The sequence below is a fragment of the Dermacentor variabilis genome, chromosome 10 (genome assembly GCF_050947875.1).
Source record: "Dermacentor variabilis isolate Ectoservices chromosome 10, ASM5094787v1, whole genome shotgun sequence".
Taxonomy (NCBI): Eukaryota; Metazoa; Arthropoda; class Arachnida; order Ixodida; family Ixodidae; genus Dermacentor; species Dermacentor variabilis.
In genome coordinates, this window is record NC_134577.1 from 11,895,540 (window position 1) to 11,915,660 (window position 20,121).

General features: G+C 46.1%; 1 protein-coding gene across 2 annotated transcripts in view; it reads left to right on the top strand.

Annotated features, from left to right (window-relative positions):
* Positions 1–20,121, top strand: part of LOC142559880 (osmotic avoidance abnormal protein 3-like) — a 62,650-nt gene that overhangs the window by 11,973 nt on the left and 30,556 nt on the right. Inside the window, exon 1 of one of the 2 annotated variants that reach the window (XM_075671566.1) lies at positions 5,815–6,080. The exons of the other annotated variant lie outside the window; for it this stretch is intronic. The gene's annotated coding sequence lies outside the window, so the exon portion shown is untranslated. Of the gene's footprint in view, positions 1–5,814; positions 6,081–20,121 lie in introns of those variants that run through there. 2 annotated transcript variants of the gene reach the window in all.

A 20,121-nucleotide genomic window follows, 5' to 3' on the forward strand; every position in this document is an offset into this window, starting at 1 on the left:
GCGTCTGTGTGTGTGTGCAGATGTTGCGCAGAGCAGACCAAAGATCGGCGACGTCCCCAACCTTAACGAGGCGGCACACGAGGCTGCGCGCGCGCTTAAAAGACCGCGCTGCTTCACCCGACCACACGGAGAACAAGGACGCCCCCACTACATACAATGAAATCACTAAACACTACTACCTACAACGTAAATAGTATAGCACGCCACACCGCAAGCTCACTCGAGCTCAAGCGGTTACACTAAGAATGCTACAGACAGACACATACTCCACGCAAAACAGACTACGCCATTGCATGCCTGAGCTCTACGACAAGTCTTATTGCACCAATTGCAACAGATACCTTAACGTATATCATTTACTCTGGCCGTGCTCGCAAGCTCACATAATCTACGAACAGGACAAGCGCAAGTTTGAAGAACTAATCCGGAGCGAAGAACTCGCTCCCCAACTCTGCGCCATCCAGCAGGTCCACGACGCCGCCAGGAAACAACCTCCCGGTTCCGTCGTGGGAGACGCCCACTCCATGAGAGCCCAAAGCTCTCGTGGCCTGCAGGACCTCGAATAAAGTTGATTTCCTTCCTTCCTTCCTTAACGCGATAGCGTTAAGAGCCCCGTTTCGCAGGAAGTCCGGCATAGGCGTCCGCCTTCCAGCGCCGACCGTCGTTTCGGTAAGAGTCATCCCGAACCACAAACCACGCGGGCCCTCCGCGTTGCGCAATGAAGTTCTGAATTGAATTTCTCAGAGTAAAATGCGTCAGAAAAAATTTAATGTATGACTTACACACAGCCTACAGACATGATAGCGTCGGATTGTAATTTGAATATACGAGAAAAAATTCTGTTACGCGGAAACTCGAACCCAAACCCCTTTACTAACACAAACGCCGCGCTTGCTCGAAATCATCGCGTGGTTCTAATATGTTATGTAACCTCTTCCAATAAAATAAACACGTTCGTGTTAAAAAGTAAAGCGCGAGCTGTTTCACGTGCGAAAAAAAAATTAAAATCAGACTCCTAAACGATATCGCTGATGGCTCGCCCGCGCATGCTCGTTTTTACGAGCGTTTGTGCTAATCAACGCCCTAAATGGTTCTTCCTCGCGAAAATCACTCGAACGCTCAGGTATTTTAGACGTTCACTCGTCTGACTCCGCAAGCTCTTAGAGTCTCTGGCGAGGAGCATAAATACCGCAAATTATGGAATTATAATTACGACAATGCGGCCTATGGAAACCTCTTGGAAGTCGGGGATCACGCTGGCATGCAAACGACTTCTTGGAATTCGTGGCCTCAGCTCTGTGGCCGAAAAACTGCCAGGGTTTTACGGTTGTGCTTTTGCGCCTTGTTTGCATCTCGAAGACCACATCGCAGAGAGCCCCACACGCAGTCAAACAATCGCGTTCTCTCCAGGTGATGACGAACGGCGCAAGCAGAAGACGTGTCCATGAATTAAAAAGGAAAAATTAGAGTCTGGGGTTTTACATGCCAAAATCACGATGTGATCTTGAGGCGCGCCGTAGTGAGGGACACCGGAATAATTTTGACCACCTGGTGTTCTTTAGCGTGCTCCCAATGGACGGTACACGGGCATTCTAGCATTTCGCCCCCATCAAAATGCGGCCGCCGCGGTTGGGATTTGATCCCGCGCTTTCGGGTTCAGCAGCATAACGCCAAAGCCACTACGGTGAGTTTCCTCGAATTTTAAATGCGTAAGTATTTCTATGCCTACCCAACGAGGAGATCCGTCGGTCTATCTGCCACGTAAGACAAATCACTATAAAAAAATTAATGAATTTGAAACGAAAACCATTCACCGACGATTACGATACTTCCTAATGCGAAATTTTTGCGGAGCTCTACACGCCTTTTGATTTTGCGATATATAATGGCTGGCGCGGACAATCTGTATCGCTCGGCATGTTGCAAGCGCAGCGAAGCATTACGCGACTGTCTCGCTAATCTTGAGATCGCGAGAGGCAGCATATGGGTGACGCGTGGACGCGATTCACAGCAGCCGCCGCAGAGAGGCCTCCCAGACGACGCGCGCTACTCTGGCACCATCTCGTAGCTATCGTCTCCGCACTACGCTTTTTAACGCGATAGCGTTAAGGAGTTCGTGGCGCAGAAAAGTCGGCGGCGTTGGCCGTGAGCGAAAAATATCGGAAGGCAATTCATAAATCAACAAACAACTTGCAAGCTAGGCTGGGTGGGAATCGAACTAGGGCCTCCGTAGTGTGAGACGGAGACGCTACCACTCAGCCATGAGTTCGAGGGTTCTAAGCGCGACAAAAACGCCTCTAGTGTGTGCGGTGTTGCCTTAGAAACGTGCCGTAGAAAGTTATACTGCGGTGTATATCGGTAATTATGAGCATGTAAATGACAAGTCGCAGTTAAACGAGTAGCGAAGTACGTTTCCGCTACATTTCTTCTGCGCTTGGAGCACACGCAAAGCCATCTTGCGGCAAACACAGAAGACCCCTCCCCCGCAATGTACGGCGCTGCCCCGACAGGTGGCGCGCCACTCGCCCGCTTCTCCCCTTCGTCTCGTTTGAGCGCATTGGGGTCGTGCGGGGACCGGTGCGAGGATGCCCCAATATCCTTGCGTTTAATAAGTTTGTGTGACTCAAGAGCATGCCGAGCGAATGAGTGGGCGGTGCGAACGGGGCGCGATAATGCTATCGCGTTCAACTCTTGAAGGGGAAGCTTAAGCGTCCTCTAATTTTTATCTCACGCTTTCGCCATACACTCCTCCGCTTTCCGCTTCATGGTTCCGCTGCACCCTGCTCCTCCGCTTTTCTCCTCGCGCTCTTTTCGCTATCGCCGTCTTCCGCCGCTGCGCTCTGCGTTGGCTGTTTTATTCTTCGCCATGCTTGTTCGCTCGATTACGCTGACGTAGACGAGCTGCGCTCTAAACAGGCTGGACAAGCCATTTTATGCGTTGGGCAGATAACCGGTGGACCATTAGTGTTACAGAATTAGTGCCGATGAAAGGGAAACGCAGTCGATGACGGCAGAAAATTATCTGGGGTGATGTAATTAACAAGTTTTGCGAAACTGTATATCGCTATTACGAATGCGCATCGCGTTTCTCAGTTTATCGCGTCAGTTTCTTCTCACTGCTTCAGTTTCTTCTCACCGGAGATACGTTAGAAAGATTATGCAGCTTTAGGTGCAGAGCCGCAACCTGGCTGTAATTTGTCGACTGTTTGATTGACTGACTGATTGATTGATTGGTTGAGTGACTGGGTGCAACGTTCGAAAGCAATACAGGGATTATAAGGGACGCCGTAGTGTAAGTTCAGAATTACCACCGCGGACCCAAATCGTGGTTTACGAGAGCTTTTGATTCCGCCACCTCGTTTTACGGCCGCCGAGACCGGGAGTTGAACGCGCGACCTCCTCCTGCACGGCAGCGCAAACGACGAAACGATTTTTGTGGGACATTTCGGAGTGATTTCCGCGAATCTTCGCTGACTGTCAGCTGTGTCCAATTTGCACATTCTCAATGTTTGATGTAATAGTTCTGCGGAAACCCGAAAGGTGGAGAAAAGTAATTAGTAAAGAGAAAATAAGACGTCCACCCGTTCGTAGCAGTTGCTACAAAGGAAACGCATACGGGTTCCTCGAAATAAAAGCCTCGCAATTGAAGAAAAATTCTTCCTGGTCCGGGACTCGAACCCGGGACCACCGCCTTTTGGGGGCAGTCGCTCTACCATTTGAACTAACTAGGCGGCTAGCAGATGGTAGGGCGAAGTCGAATTTGTCAACAACTCGAAGCAAAGGCTTTGTAGCAACTGCTACGAACGGGTGGATGTCTGATTTTCCATTTATTAATTAATTCTCTCCACCTTGTGGGTTTCCGCAGAACTATTCCGTCAAACTCTTGCCTTTGCTTTGAGTTGTTGACGAATTCGACTTCGCCCTACCATCTGCTAGCCGCCTAGTTCAAATGGTAGAGCGGTTGCCCCCAAAAGGCGGTGATCCCGGGTTCGAGTCCCGGACCAAGACAAATTTTTCTTCAATTGCGAGGCTTTTATTTCGAGGAACCCGTATGCGTTTCCTTTGTAGGAACTGCTACGAACGGGTGGATGTCTGATTTTCCCTTTAATAATTGTCATTGTTATACACCATTTAACAGAGGAAGCTGTTAAAGCTGCTTTCTCCTGTGGCGTTAGTCTTTGTTATCACCATCATTATATCTAAGTTATCACCATCATTATTTCTAAGTTATCACCATCATGTTCCACTGCACAGACCTTTATCGACTTGCACGTCTTAAAAATTGCAGCGAAGGTGTCCTGCTTAATTATCTGATTGCCGTCATTGCGGCATTTTGATTAAAATCGCGGCGATGACTGCAAGCTATTCTTGAAAACTGTGCTGCTAACGACGTATGAATGACGAGCGCAGAGTCGCCGACAGACTCCCTGCCTGTCGTCTTACATCGTCCAGCCTGTAAAGAATGCCACCGTACCAATTTGCCCAGCTGTCGATACTTTTGGTGTCAGCTATTCGCACATCATATACACGGAATTTAATGAACATGCTGATGGGGTGATTTAGAAGGTTGTCTGGAGCTGCGTACCATAATGTCTCACACGGGAGAGCATCCCACACCAGTCGACGCTTTGCAGTTACTCTGCGCTTGCGTCGTAAATCACGTGCGTTGACTTATTAGCACGTGAACATACCCTAAAACAATTGGGTATGCCATAATTCTAAGACACACATTATGGCATACCTATACGAAACGCGCGCACACACGCACACACACACACACACACACACACACACACACACACACACACACACACACACACACACACACACACACACACACACACACACACACACACACACACACACACACACACACACACACACACACACACACACACGAAATAATTACACACAGTAGGAAGCGGTGGCTTTCCTGTACAGCATCGAATGTTACGAGTGACATATGGCTCGCGAAGCTTTGGCACGCAGAAATGAAATTTTCCACAACCTTTACATCTAAGCGAATCAATAGCCGCAGTGAAATGCGACATCCGACAGTGCCAACGCGTTTTCATTGAAAGCGAACGAGTGCATTCAGGTCCAAGGCAAGTGCTGCCGCTGACACGCTCGTAAACACGCGTATTAAATGTACGAACCAGGCGCGTATACCTCCGGCAGTTTCATAAATATATGCCGTCTATCAAGTCAAAAGCTCGCACCTTCCGCCTGCTAAAAACTCCACGAACATCAACAGCCCGCGCTCGGTATGGCCAGCCCCTCGATGTGGACACGATACATGGTCAACATGGCGTCCTCCCTCCCCAAGGCAGACACAGAAACGGCTACGAGACAGACCAGCTCGAAACAATCATCTAATTTCTTCCTTCTGTATAGACTAAACTCGCGGCAGGTAGGCGCGGAACGGCTCCCGATGACACCGGAAGGAACACTGCGAACAGCGACAAAACAGTATTTAATCGGCCGAAGAACACAAAGCAAGCTTATCGAAATATTCACCGTATACACGACCGCAGAATAACGTCACAGAACACCCATAACGAAGCCATTTATATAGGGAATTTCTGGTCGTGGTGTTAGCCGTGTTAGCGCCACTGCGGACCCAACGGTGCTGGCAAGCCCCGGCCCCGTCGCCACGTCCCTGTGACCAGGGAGCGCGCTGCGTACGGCCATTGGCCCGGCCGCTTGGCTGCTTCGAGTGCCGTGCGCACATGCGTACTCTAATTGGTTGAATTGCGTCACTAGGCGCGGGTGATTCCCCAGCAGACGATATACAGTTAGGATAGGTAGGGATAATCGAGCAGTCCGTGGAGCACCATTGATGCGGAGGGGTGTGTGCTCGGGCGCATCGACAGTTTCGCGCTTCCCGCCAAGCTGATTTTTGGCGGGAAGAGCGAGAAATGGCGGGCTCCGTCTCCTTGGCACGACGTTTGTTTTCGGTAACGCGTGAGTGGCTCTATGCCTGCGTTCCTCGGCGGATGGCGCATTGGTGTGTAACAGTTTCCCGCGCTCCTTGTGGACAATGTCAAAGCCCAGTGGTCGTCTGCAGAGCAGATAAAATGGTGAGTCTGCCGACGAAAAACCGTTGCTCTGTTGGCGGTCGCCGTTCGTGCGGGCATTTGTCACTCGGAAATGATTTCTAGTGCAGTTATCTTGTTTGGCGGGGACAGGGATAGGGGCAAACAGCAGAAAAGCCTGATCTTCTAACGAATTGCTCGGAGCGCTCGGCCGGCAGCACTCCGGGGCTCAAACAAGAAGGCAGAATTTAAATGAGCTGACTGATGTTTTTCGGCTTTGTTGCGAAAGGAGGGTTTGTTGTGAGAGCTGACAACGGAAGCTTTTAGAGATAGCTTGCTCTTCGAGAGGCAGCCGCTGTTCGTGTCCTCTTTCGCTTGTATTTATTTATTTATTTATTTATTTATTTATTTATTTATTTATTTATTTATTTATTTATTGAACAGCATGCTCGGTAGTTTGGTATGACGGGTGCTATAACTGTTCGTCTTTCAGCCTGTTCACAGACAAGCACAACAGTATTACAATGTCTTTAGAAGTGGCGTTCCTTTCTTTTTATTTTTCATTTTTTTACTTCGTATACAGGTGACGGAAGTACGTTGCCTGTTAGAGGTGTAAACGTTGGTTTGGGATTTTTACAAGCTCCGCGTTCCCCTAAGTGGGCTAATTGCTAGCAAGTGAAAGCAAATAAAACCTGCAGAAAATTTGTGCAATGTCGCGTTTCGCTAATAGCGTACTACTTCCATAAACATGTCGCGTAAAGTTTATTTTGCAGCATTTATGTTTCGCAGTATTTAACTCTCAAGCATATACTTCATAATCGGTCAATGTATCGGCATACCTGCTAACTTTAAGAATGTCGTTAAATGCGCGATGTTTACAGCTTGTTTATGATTGTAGTAACTACGCCTATATTTATATTATTCTTTATTTGCGTCCAGTATAGGGCAAAGCTGATTTAAACAATAGTGCCGACCGATTTTTCAGCTGCATGTATGAATATTATCTTTATAAATTGTGACTACTTTCGTTTCCATGCGGCGCGGATAATTCGAGCTACGAATTTAGAGACAGTAGAGTGCCTGTTTGCAGCATTCCTACGAGACCGTTATATGCTATAATTAAATTGACAATAAACTTCTTGAGCAATGAAATAATTGTGGTTATTTCCCCACAAATCTTGGTCTTTTTTTCCCTTTGAGTGTAATATATTTAGTATCTTAAGGTTGTCGGGTCTGTGCTCGCGGTAAGCAGACTTTAGTTTATAAACTAGGACAAAACGGGAAGTTTGGTTATCAAACAGCCTGCCTGCCCATAGATCGTAACTGAAAACAAATCCCTTAACGCGAAATCACCGAAAATAGAGAAAAAACTTAGCCAAGGGAGCTTTATTCGTGGTTGGAGATGCATATAAGCGCCGATTCTCGGTGCTAGTATTACATGAATATTACTGGCTTTCAACGTTCATTTGTGCCAGGTCCTCTGAAGTGCCGTTTGATTGATTTTCGCCATACTTAAGTATGCTGGCAACGAACAATTGCGTGAAAAGTTTATGTTCATTTTCAGTGACGCAAGTTAAAGCGTCGAATTTACCCGACAGCATCAAGCTTCACCGATACCTCTGTGGAAAGCTATTTCGGTAGTACAAACTTGAGTTCAAAACGTCTACTGCTTAGAATGTGGTTCTGAAGATTTTCTGACATCGCGGACCACTTCACGCGCTTACACGAGTTGTTCGATGACCCCCTATCATATAGAGTTCGCGTGTTTTAAAACGCGTCACGAAATCTCGTTGGGGGATTGTGGCTTCGCTTGGAGTGGTGCGGGTTGTGTTTACCATTTGACTTCGTTAAGTGCTGACGCCATACAGCACGATATGAGAGAGAGAGAGAGAGAGAGAGAGAGAGAGAGAGAGAGAGAGAGAGAGAGAGAGAGGTACGTAGTAAGAGAAATTTGCAGTTTGCTCCGTTTGTCCCATATGACCAACGTCCTAACCTTTAAGGCAGTAAAAAATCTCGCGGTACGCAAGAGTGAGCTGAAACTACACCTGCGATATGAGAGAAAACCACGTACTGTATAGAGGTGCAGGAACGCCGGAAAGCCCAAAATATTTGGGACGCCTGAATGGAGAATCTGATCATTGATCTGACACGGGACTCAGTGGTCACCCGCTGGCCGTTGACCAGCGAGTGACCACCGCCACAGCCACTTTAGTCCCCTAATGGTACTGCCTACTGGTTCGACTCCCACACCGGCGTGCTGTCAGTTTAGTTTTTTTTTAATGCGAAGCATTTCTTGAACATGCAAATTTCTCTTACTCCGTACTCTCCCTCTCTCTCTCTCTCTTCTCTCTCTCTCTCATTTCGTGCCGTATGGCGTCAGGACTTAACGAAGTCAAGTGGTAAACGCAACCGAAAGCTGTGGGTTTTACGAAAGCTATGGGTTTTACGAAGAAAGTTAAAAATTGCCCCTGCACTCATAAAAAAAAAAATTGCCTTACGAAACTTGTGTGCTGTCTTTACTTGAATACGCTTCAGTACTGTGGGACCCATACACGAAAAAAGATATAATAATCCTTGAAAAAGTCAATAGGAAAGCGGTTAGGTTTATATACGGAAAATACAAAAGGGAAGACTCTCCTTCGCAGTTAATGATCTCAGGTAACATTCACACACTAGAAAGCAGCAGAAAGATTAATAGATTGATATTCTTGTTTAATAGTTTAACAGAAAAAAAAAATAAGCTCAAGCTTCCAGAGTGCATTAAGGGTCCTCTAGTGAGAAGGACTCGGAGCGTTCATGAGCATTCACTTGCTCCCCTTTTCGCCAAAACTGTCATAAATACGCTTTTTCCCTAAAACAGTGCAAGATTGGAATTCGTTACCGGCATCTGTTTCTTCCTCACAACATTTTTCTGATGCGTTACATCGTCTACTTACCTATAATATGTATGTTTCGTATCCGTGTGCTGCTAATATTGTATAAATTGTATTCTCTTGGTTATGTAACAATGTCAATTCATTCCTGCTTAGGCCAAACAATGGCCTGCAGTTTTCTGAAATAAATAAATAAATAAATAAATAAATAAATAAATTTACCAGTTTGACAGTATCTAGCCGCCTACATCTTGGTGCTCTCATGGTCGTTTCGTTAATTTGGTATGTACCAAAATTGACATTGTATGACAAGAGTGTATGACAAACATAAATAATAGTTCAAGACATGCGTGTCATCTAGGTCATGAAATAGCCGCCTATGTCTTGGTATCTACCAAAATTGGCATAGTATGACAAGAGTATATGATGAGCGTAAATTATCGATTATGACACGAATATCATGACGTGTGTCATGTAGGCCATGAAACAGCTGCGTACATCTTGGTGCTCTCATGGTCGTTTCGTTAATTTGGCAAGTACCAAAATTGGCATAGTACAAGAGTGTATGGCGAACATAAGTGATAGGCCATGACATGAATGTCACGTCATGCGTGTCATGTAGGTCATGAAACAGCCGCCTGTCTTGGTATGTACCAAAATTGGCATAGTATGACAAGAGTGTATGGTGAACATAAATCATAGGTCATGACATGAATGTTATGACATACATGCCATGTAGATCATGAAACGGCTGTCTACGTCTTGGGTGCTCTCATGGTTGTTTCGTCAACTTAGTGGGCTCCCTGCTCACTGCTTCGCTTAACATCGATTCCCCACAGGGCGTGGGATCTGCCTACTTTCTTTTTTTTCTCTTACCACATGAAGTATGCTTTAGCGGAATGTCCACTTCATCTGTGTGCGCAATCTGAAAGCATGTTACACATTCATGCAGACATGTTCATGCATACTTAGACACATTTTTCGAAGGATAATACTTCATTTACAATACAGAAAGTGCGCAGCATAGTTTCACTTTAGGTTGTTAACACAGCATGAGAACTTATATACCAAGCTCTGACAGTGCAAAAGCAGATAGGCAGTGTTCGCGCCTGCAGCTTTTAAAATGTGAAACAAGCATAACGCATTAACTTGTGTGAACTTCATGTGGCTGTGACCAACGTAAGTTGGGCCTCTCAGTGCGTTGCTTCCTCGTTCATTAAAAAAAAGTTCTGTTTATAACAAAAATCATGTAAAATAGCAGACAAGTACAATATCAGAAATAGAGCACACATACGTCCGAAACTTAGTGTATGGTCAAACTTTTTATAGTTAGCTTATCTAATGAGAAACTTTAGCAGCAAAGTGCTCGCAGCTAATGAAAAGACCCAGAAATCCATGACTGGCATGAAAAAACAAAGAATGAAAGTGCTGCAAGAAAATGTACGTATTTGAATTGAACTCTTCTGGGAGCCAAGCAACATAAAAAAATATTTTTGTCCTGCAGAGCACACTCCGTATACATGTCGCAGTGTTTCTCTGAACGCAAAGATGTGCAAGTGAAGTTTTTTATGTATACATTGGTCAATCAGGCCAAAAAAGAAAAAAGAGAAAACCTTTTCAAATATGTGTTTCATTTTTACGTAATTGTTTTGTCATCACAAACACATCACATATCCTTCGTATGTTTTCAGAATTATTTCTCCTGATGACTCCTGGACCTCTAGTCGATCGTCGTATCTGGAAGGAAAAAAAATGCATGCACTCAGTGTTAGACAATTCCAGGAACTGTTTCACCTTGGCGCTGTTAGGGTTTTCTTTAATAATTTTTCAAGGCCAATATATTAGTGATGTTGCACGAAACAGGTCTCAACATTAACCGTGAACTTCTGATGCTGCGAGATAACGATCCGAGGTCTTTTATGTGACTGCCCTCATTCTGGTGTGGCTAAAAAACCAATCTCGACTGCTGCTTAAGTGCACCTTGGGGGGAGAGAATTATTGTCCAGACTGTGCTCAACACCCTTGCGTTGCCCTGCTATACTTGACGTGCGGGCTGTTGCCATTGTACGCTGCATCACATTGACGTGCACACATTCTTTTGCTTTTTGTTTTATATATTGTCTCTCCTGTTTCTTTTCATTCCACCCTCTCTGTCACACAGAGTAAGTCGCTTGTATTTACACTGGCTAACCTGCCTGTCTTCCTATCTTTTTTTTTCCTCCTTCCTCCGAAATCACGTGTCAGCATTATAAAGCTGATCTGATATGAAAGGCGCGAAGAAGACCACGCATAATCTAGTCAAGCTAGCCTAGTCAATCTAGTCAAACGCAACGTGGCTAACATGTGCCTGCTCAACGTTTTCAAGAAGTCTTGCCCGCATCGAGCTGAGGAGAGTTTCCTTAAGCAGACTGAACGAGTAATAGAGACGGGCTACCCACAACTTGTGCTAGTTTTCGAAGCAGAAAAAAATTTTAAGTCGCGAACCCGCCAACTGGCCCAGGAGCCACCTCGCGAAAAGGAAACGGTAGCCGTCATACTGTACACTCCGCATGTCGCATAATTTGAAGAAGGCTGCCAAGCGAGCTAGCGTAAAGCTGGCGCTTTCTGCCCCGTGCAAGCTTTCAAATATCTGCAGAATGATCCACCTTTTTTTTTTAGCAAGGCACCGGCCTGTGTCACAAATCGCGAAAATAAATGCGGCGATCCTGAGGCAGGAGTCGTTTACAAAATTTCTTTGTCATGTGATAGAAAGTTTGTGGGCCGAACCGAGCAATGCCTGAATGATAGGCCGTGGCAACATCAATACAATGTCAGAAGTGGGAGAGAGGGCCACCTGGAATATCACTGTAGAGATTGCAAATGTAAGCCAAATTTTCACGCCTGTCAGAAGCCGTAGCAAATGGGTTAGATTAGTAATTGAGGCCAAAAGGATCATTGAGGCAGTTAGTTGATAGGTGCGTGAATGTTGCATCAATCTTGTTATCGCAATAAGAACTGCTTTACCTAAATGCAAATGTGCACAGGCGAATTGTGATAGTGCTCCTTGTATAAAATAGCGTTTTCTTCCTGGTTGAACATTGCAGGAAGTAAATAAGGTGCTCTGTGTGTGCTTCTCTCTTTGTCCATTGTTTTCACGCCTTTCACATCAGATCACTTCACATGTGCATAACTGATAAGAGATTGTAAATGACTTGCGAATGTGTCCGACCTTTCTAGTTACAGCACTGTATTTGAAATTTCACTGGCATTATTAGCACCAAAGTCCGTCCCTACCTAATCTGAATACAATGAGCGGATACGTAGTGTAAGCAAACTGTTCAAACCATGACAGTAGACGAGCCCATACCATGCTCTGAGCGAGCATCTAAAGCGAGCAAAATATGCTCATTTGCGTTCTCCACATTCTGCACAAGCACATTTCACATATACTTGTTCTCTTTGAAATCAACTCAATGTGCTTGGGCTTATGGTTTATTTCAGTCATATTTCTTCACACTTGCAGGTAATAACTAATTGGCCCGCATTGTCCCATATTGTCAGCTGGCACTCAGGGCACTCATTTATGTCCCTTACACTTACTTGCATTCAGCTGCACTTGCGTTGATTTACATTCGCCTAAACTAACTCACTGACATCCCACTCTTGTGAAATCAGCAGAAATGCGCGCAGAAATGAGGGCTCTTGAATGTATGTCTAACTGTAATGATAGTACGGCGCGTGCAACTGCTTCAATGCCATCTACATGCGAGCATTATTGCAAACACTTGTCTCTTTTTGTGGCCCGTCCCACTTTTGTGCTGGCAAAATATCAGCTTTGTCTTTGTGTGCTTCATCATGAGCATATGATCTTTACGCACTGCAATGAACAGCCATTCTGGGCCTGATTTTCACTTACCGGTGCTGTGGAGAGCCGGGTGTTCCGCTTTCTTTGGTGGCGTTATTAGTGTTGACCTCTCCCGCTTTAATCCTGTAAAAAAAAATTCAGTTACGTGAGAATAAAAAGAAACTGCAGAAATTTGATAACTTGATAAACAAAAGCTCATAAGAGGGCTATTTTGGGGATAGTAAGTATCTCATAGGCGAAAGTCAACACTACATATCAATCACTACACAAGAGCAATATGTGCGACTTGTTGATATTTCAACGTGGCGAAGAGGAGTAGATAGAGGAAGAGTACGACGACGAGCTGAGTGGCAGACAGGGCAACATTCCGGTGGCGACATCGTGGCGGCCTCTCATCCATCCCGGTCATCATCTATAAACATCGATCATCTGTAACAATATGTTTTTGGGTTCTTTTGTAATATTTTTTGCAACGATGCGCTGCTTTCTGACATTATGAAACGACGCAAGTACTGAAATCCACAGATTTTTGAGTCTGCAATAAAACTTGAAACTGCTTGCTCGACGCGAGATATCGCGCCGTTGAAATTTTGCCACTGGCATAGAACTTCGGCTCTTCTACAAGTAACGAGTGTACTGATCCTCTCCAAGAGATATTGTAGTAAATTATGCTTCTAGCGCAAACCGACACTTTGGTGCTGCTAAGTCGTCGGAGTTAAACGATTATTTTCGCGTCAGGCGAGCTTCGAGCTGAATTGCGCTTTGAATTACAGCGGAGTGGAAGCATTGAACAGGAAAGTCAGAAACGAAAGAAAAGAAAAGGAACCTACAGTGACACGTCTACCGGCTGACGCACGAAGCTACCTCACATTCCTCGACCGACGTTGAATAGCCGAGGAAAGCATATGTCGCTTTGAAAAAGACAAGTCCATTGTCGAAACGTCGGCTCCTGTTTTTACCTCGTTCTCGCTTTGCTCATAGTCAAAAAAAAAAAGGAAGATATTTCATCAGAAGTGATGAGATGTCACCGTGTTATAGTGTTCGTACCTATAAGCACTGCATTTTTATGCGGATAGCTTACGGCTAGTCCACAAACGGTCGTACGTGCGCGTTTTGTCATGCAAAGAAAGTGGGCGGTTATCATATATGCTCATCGAGAAGCGCGCTGGTTGCGAAGCACCCAGGGCGTTTCCTAGTATCGGGAGCCCCGACAACGGTGAACTGGGCGAAATGCAGCGATATATACATTTTCCCCCATTCAGCAACACAGCGATTGACGGTGGTTGGACGCAGAAAACAGTGCCACACTGCGGAGGACGTCGATGCGGTCGCTCGGGACAGGCACGTGCTCTACACCGAGCTGGAATTAGGCGCTGGCATGCCACACAGTGATGTCCAGACTCCGTCATACTTTAGCCGAACCTATCTCTTTTTACTTCAAAGTGTTACGTGATTTCAACATGGTGGGGATGGCCTTGAATGTGCTATAGCTTAATGCATTTTTTTCTCCCAAAGCACGCAACGTTTTGCTCTCACAGCCCCGTTTATTAAACTTAAAAGCCTCTAGATATCTGTCTTCGCCGCTCAGGTAAAGTCTGATGGCTGGAAATGAGGAAATCGATTACCTGGGAAAGTTAGCGTTCTGAAAGTGCGAATGCCTGGTCCTGTAGTCTATCTCGAAATGAATGAGTTGAACGTTTGAAAGCAGCGCTTCAGCTGTCCTGTGCTCCTTATTGTGTCCTCGTCGGGCAGCGCTAAATCAATTTCATTATGCATAACAAGCTCGCCCATGTCACCACCCTGGCAGTATGTCTCCCTATGGAGAACACACTGGACGTCAAATGCGCGACGCGTGCTCCAATCCGATACGCACTTTGCCACGCCCACGTACTCGTATGATATTCTTGGCTTGTAGTGCGACACAGACACACAGACTAGAAGACAGGACGCGTGCTAAAACCAGGAATAGGTTACCGTACCAACTCGCCCAACTTTCTATCCTTTTGCAGCACTCGTCTCGTTTCCCTACTGGTAGGAAAAATGAAACGCGGCACTTCGCGGGCTCTACCCGATCGCGTGGCCGGTGGCGATGGTCCACATCAAGCACATTCAGGGCTCCTCTCAACCAAATCCAGCGCTAATTGATATATAGCTGTAAATATTGCATGCTGGAACTGCGCAAGGAGACATAGGCTCGTGAGTCCTGGATCTGTACTGAAAAGTCGCGATGTGCCACATAGTTGTGGCAGATTGCTCGCGTGCTTGTATTTGCACGTTTACTTTTACTTCTGCGTGCACTATGCGTGGCTGTGATACGCACAGATGCTCCCATCTGGATGTATCGACGTGTGAACGGCATGCATGCTGTGCATGTGAAGGCCAGGCAACTCGCCCCATGAGTTGCGACCTAGATTAGAAAACAAAGCCGGTCGATGAACCGAAAGCACAATTAGACCACGTTGTGTGGCTGCAGAGTGAAATAAAATTATAATAAGGAATGAAAGCTGATCGATACGCCGGTTGGTATACGGCCGCACGTGGAAGGGTCGATGTTTTTACCGGTATTGGGATCGATGTTTTGCGCACGTAACGTTTCTGCCGTCAGCGTGAGATATGATGCCGCCGATGGCAGGATGTCAGACTTGTCAATGTGCGTGTACGCGCGCATGTTTCTGCGCGAGTGTGCTTGTTTATAGCAGGTGGAGGCAGCCTGGAGGGCTACAAAGCTATCTGTACACGTAATACCAGTTCCTAATCGGATCGCGCCTTTTTCGCCTTGTCGTTAGACATCGCGGTTTGTCGCTGTGTGCGGGCGCCAGCAAATAAAGCGCTGCTAAGCGCACGAAGCTTTAGGGTTTCGACCTTCCATTTCAGGTGACACATATAGCTTTAGCTTTTAAAAGGTCTACCCGGTTTCAGGGAGGTATATTCTGCCCGCCAGCCTAAGCCCACACAGTGGCGTGGTATTCTCTTCGGCCGTGCACTGTAAGAACAGGTGCTGTGCAGTCATCATTTGCCGCCATAGTAATCGACGGTGGAACTGTATATTCGTGGAACTTCTTATCGACCTGATTCTCAACGAAGGCGCGTACATTACTCATGCGAGGCAAACACGTACCCCTGCATGCCGCGAGCCGGTCCCAGCTCACGCTCGGTACACGGTAACTGGAAAAATACCTCCTCCCCCCCCCCTCCCAGCTCTACTATGTGTATATAGCGTTTTTCTACGCACAGTGAAAGCCTTTACTTTTTATATACGCTTTATGTTCGCCTAATAACCCAGGCTTCGTTTAGGTGAGCGAAATGTATGTTGGTCATTCCAGTAACGACCGCCTGGCGTGCTTGACTTCTGAGATATGGTCACTGCGACAGGCGAGCTCCGTTTTGCTCATTGAGTCTTGAAGTGTTATGACCAGAAAATGGTGCCCGTATTAAATTAAACACAGAATGGCACTCGAAAGGAAATAGGCACCTGTATAGGCGCCATCAAACGAGGATATGTGGTTCTTCCTGTCATGCGAAATGACCATTCACGTAAAAAGCGCTACTCAAGTAGCTTTCATCGGTAAGGCACGATGGATGTGTGTCACCTTTCCCTACAAAAGAGAGCTGCGCTAGAGTAAAGAAAGAAATGGTCCCAGAACCGCTAATTACATCCGTAAGGAGGTGGCTTCGTATGCACGTGAGAACATTTTTATCAACCCATTCCACAGTAAAGGGTATTTTATTGGGATGAAAATAAATAACTTTGTCACTGTGAGGTGGCCATGCCTACTTATTTGCACTGAATTAATAAAGAGAATAATAAAGGAAAAAAAGAAACAATGAAGGACTGCGCAAAGTGCAAAACCAACACGACGGGACAAAGTCTCAAGCCTTCGGCGAAAAGTTAGGTTCGATTTCGAAACAGCTAGTGGAAAACGGAAAGCGGTAGTTCCACCAGCATGTTTCATACAAACCTATAATATACGTATACGATAACATAAGTAGCTGTGGAATCTGTACACATAAGCATGTCGCTTATCTCAAAGGTGCGTTCAAGTAGAGCTACTTGGGATGTGCTGGTTTTGATGGCGAGTGACGTAACACCTAGGCAAGCGAAAACTAAAAGCTCTCCGCAGAAAACCACGTATGAAAGGAATTGCGTTTGTAAGCTCAGCTTCATCTTGCACATGGTTCCGCTGACGTGTCGTATACGCACTCTTGCATATCAACCGCTGATCATGCGCACGTTGAACTCAGTGCTAGGAAGGTGCAACCTTGATAAAGCATTTGTGGTTGATTAGGCGTGGTATTCTAGCGTCATCTAGCATGCCATCGCCGAATGACCGGTGTGGCCTCCGAGATTTCGATTCATACCGTTGCGCCTTTTCCCACTTTTTTTTTCTTCACGTGATTATACACTTGACACACAAGATGCTTCCAAAAAGATGACATGAACCAGTGAAAACAATATAACTTGCCGTGGCAAGTAAAATTTTGTGTGGTTAGACATATTACACGGGAGAGGCTTCATACAAGATGCTTCACGAACCAGTGAAAGCACTACGTACGACTCATTATTGCGAGTAAATGGTCGAACAAGATCGACGTGTGATATCAAGCCGAGCTCTAGTCGCTATTTGTAGTGTGCTTCTGTGTTTGCGAGACTGGAGGAATAGTTAGTACATGCCTTTGTCGTAATGGCCACATGAACAGACGGAGAGGATGTGCGATTAATTAAATATAATGACTTGGCGTAAACTGATGCAAATGTTCGGCGGCTGGTTAGTATACCTTTGACAAGTTTATACTGCGTCGATGAAACGGCGTTTTGCTTACTTGCTGTTGCTATGATTTCATGTCGTCGCTCATAAACACTATGGAGGTACTAGCCAAGAATCAGGTTGATAAAGCAAAATGGCCGGAGACATAAAATTCACTTACAGGAGGTTGTCTCCGTTTGCCTCGAAAGGGGGCAGCATTATAGTCTTTCTCAGAAAGCACGGCCCATCAATGCCTGCGCATTGCTAAGAAGAAAAAAAAATCGCAATTAGCCTAAAATCAGTTCGGGTAAAGTAATCGGCATGTAAGGCATTCATGAGCCCGTGACACGAAGGGTGTAATTAACACGCTTCGTGTTTTCATTTTCTTCGCTAGTATAACCATCATTTTCCCGCAAAATAAATGCAGAACCGAGTCGTTAAAGAGTACTGTATTCATTAAAACCAGTATCGCTATTTAGCAAACTTTTAGATAGGTGAACACGTAGGCATTTCTTTGCGTTCGTGGTTATTCTCAACCCGCATGCAGAGGGCTTGTCCACAACGAAGCGCATGATGCTGTGCCTTTGTCAAATAGACACTAAAGTGTGACGCTGCATCAGTTTAGACTTCTTTCAGAATGCTATTGGGGTTAATGTCATGGTAAAAGAGTTATATATTAATGAATCCATGCCTCCACAAATATCTTTTCGTGTTTCTATAAATAAATCAGTTATTAGAATAAAATAACCTAAGTTTAATTTCCTAAATTTTGTCACGTCACGTCCTCCCGGTGCCTGGCGTGCGATGGAAGATGGCGTGCTTCCTTCCCGCTTTCCTTCCTTGCGCGCGCGATATTAAGCCGCCATCGTCAGTTCACCCTCGTACGCTTTCACTCGCACATGCACCATACGGCGCGCGGGGACGATCTTGTCACCCTTGGACTTTATAGGGAACATCACGGCGACGTCAGACGGTAGAAATGCGCCTGGAGTGTTCATGTAATTGCTATCACAATAATAACAGCACGAGAGACGGGGACAAACGAAGAAAGACGCACACAGCGCTGATTTCCAACAACTTTATTGATGAAGATATATACCGGGTGTTCCACGTGAATTGAGCCAAACTTTAAAACATATGCAAATGCCACGTAGCTGGACAGAACCAATGTACTGTTGCTTGCCGACGCTTGGAGATACTGAGATTATTTTTTGCATACCGCCCAGTTGCATTATTAGTCTTAACTCTTCCAATATTATAATTAGATGAAAGTGTAAATGAGAGAAATTGTAGAGCAACGTGAAAAACTCCCGGTGCTGCTTTCTGTGGCTCACTACAACAGTTTTTATAATGTAAAGGTGTCTTTCGAAGCATAAGAGAAGCCTGCAAATACAGGTGGTGGCGGTGGTGGTGGTGGTGGTGGTGGTGGCGGTGGTGGTGATGTTGAAGCAGGGGGATGTTGAACCATCGCTTTCTTTCTGTGTCAAACTGCGGGCATAGCCAAATGAAATGTTCGATGTCGCCAATGTCACCACAGAAAACAGAGTGGGGAAGCGCGAAGCCCAGTCTTGAATAACCAAGCTGGGGTGTATGCGGAGTCGGTCCTGATGCGGTATAAAAGCGTCGCTTGTTCGCTTGTAAATCCATGAGTCACACAGGATTCGTGTGGATTCTTGTGCATCTGTCTAAAGTGAAGTTGGATTGCACCCTTAGGGTTTCGAAAAGCTTTTGGAGCTTTTACTTTTAGGGCACATGTCAGCGCTAGGCGTGCAAGGGCGTCAGCTTCCTCGTTTCCATCAATTCCTACGTGTGATGGAATCCACTGAAACCTTATGTTAAATCCTTTGCTCGTTAGGTCATCGATCAGTGCCAGAGACTGCCTTGTAAATTTCTCTAGAGGTAGGCCCCGATGTAATCTCTGTAATGCTGACTTGGAGTCCGTCAGCACCACGACATCTCGTGCAGAAAAGGCCCGTAGTTTCCGCAAAGCCGCGGTGATTGCGGCGCTTTCTACTGTTGTAGAGGAAACTACGCGATCCAGTCGGCCAGACCATGACACATCAAGGAATGGTATGCAGAATGCCGCTGCACAGCTATCTGTTTGTGCGCACACCGAACCGTCTGTGTACACTTGTAGATGGCTTTGAAACACAGTGCTCAAGTGGTCCAGCACAATAAACTTGGCTTCGGCAGTTGAAATGGTGCGTTTCGTCGGTAGGCGGGGTACATTGAGGCTGCAGGCAACGTCCGGAAAAGACCATGGCGGGTCAAGGCGACTTCGTTTAGGCCATTCCAATCCTAAAAATCGGAAGGTGTTCAGCGCCGCATGGAAATGTGAGCGAGTTCTTGCTCTTAGCCGCCGGAGAAGCGCCGTGCCTGCGCGTGACTCGCCCAGCCTTAATAGCTGCGTCAGCAAGGCCTGAGATGCCAAGAGGCGGAGTGGAAGAGACTCTGCCTCATTAGTGACTTTCTTGTTTGAAGCCGCCGCTGGAACTCCCATCGCCAAGCGAAGTCCCTTTCTGTGCACTGCCTCCAAGCGCTCGAATTGACTCGATGACGGTGATATCAGAGGGAGCTGATAGAGAATGCGGCTTGTTATCAGTGCAGCGTTCAGTTTAAGCATG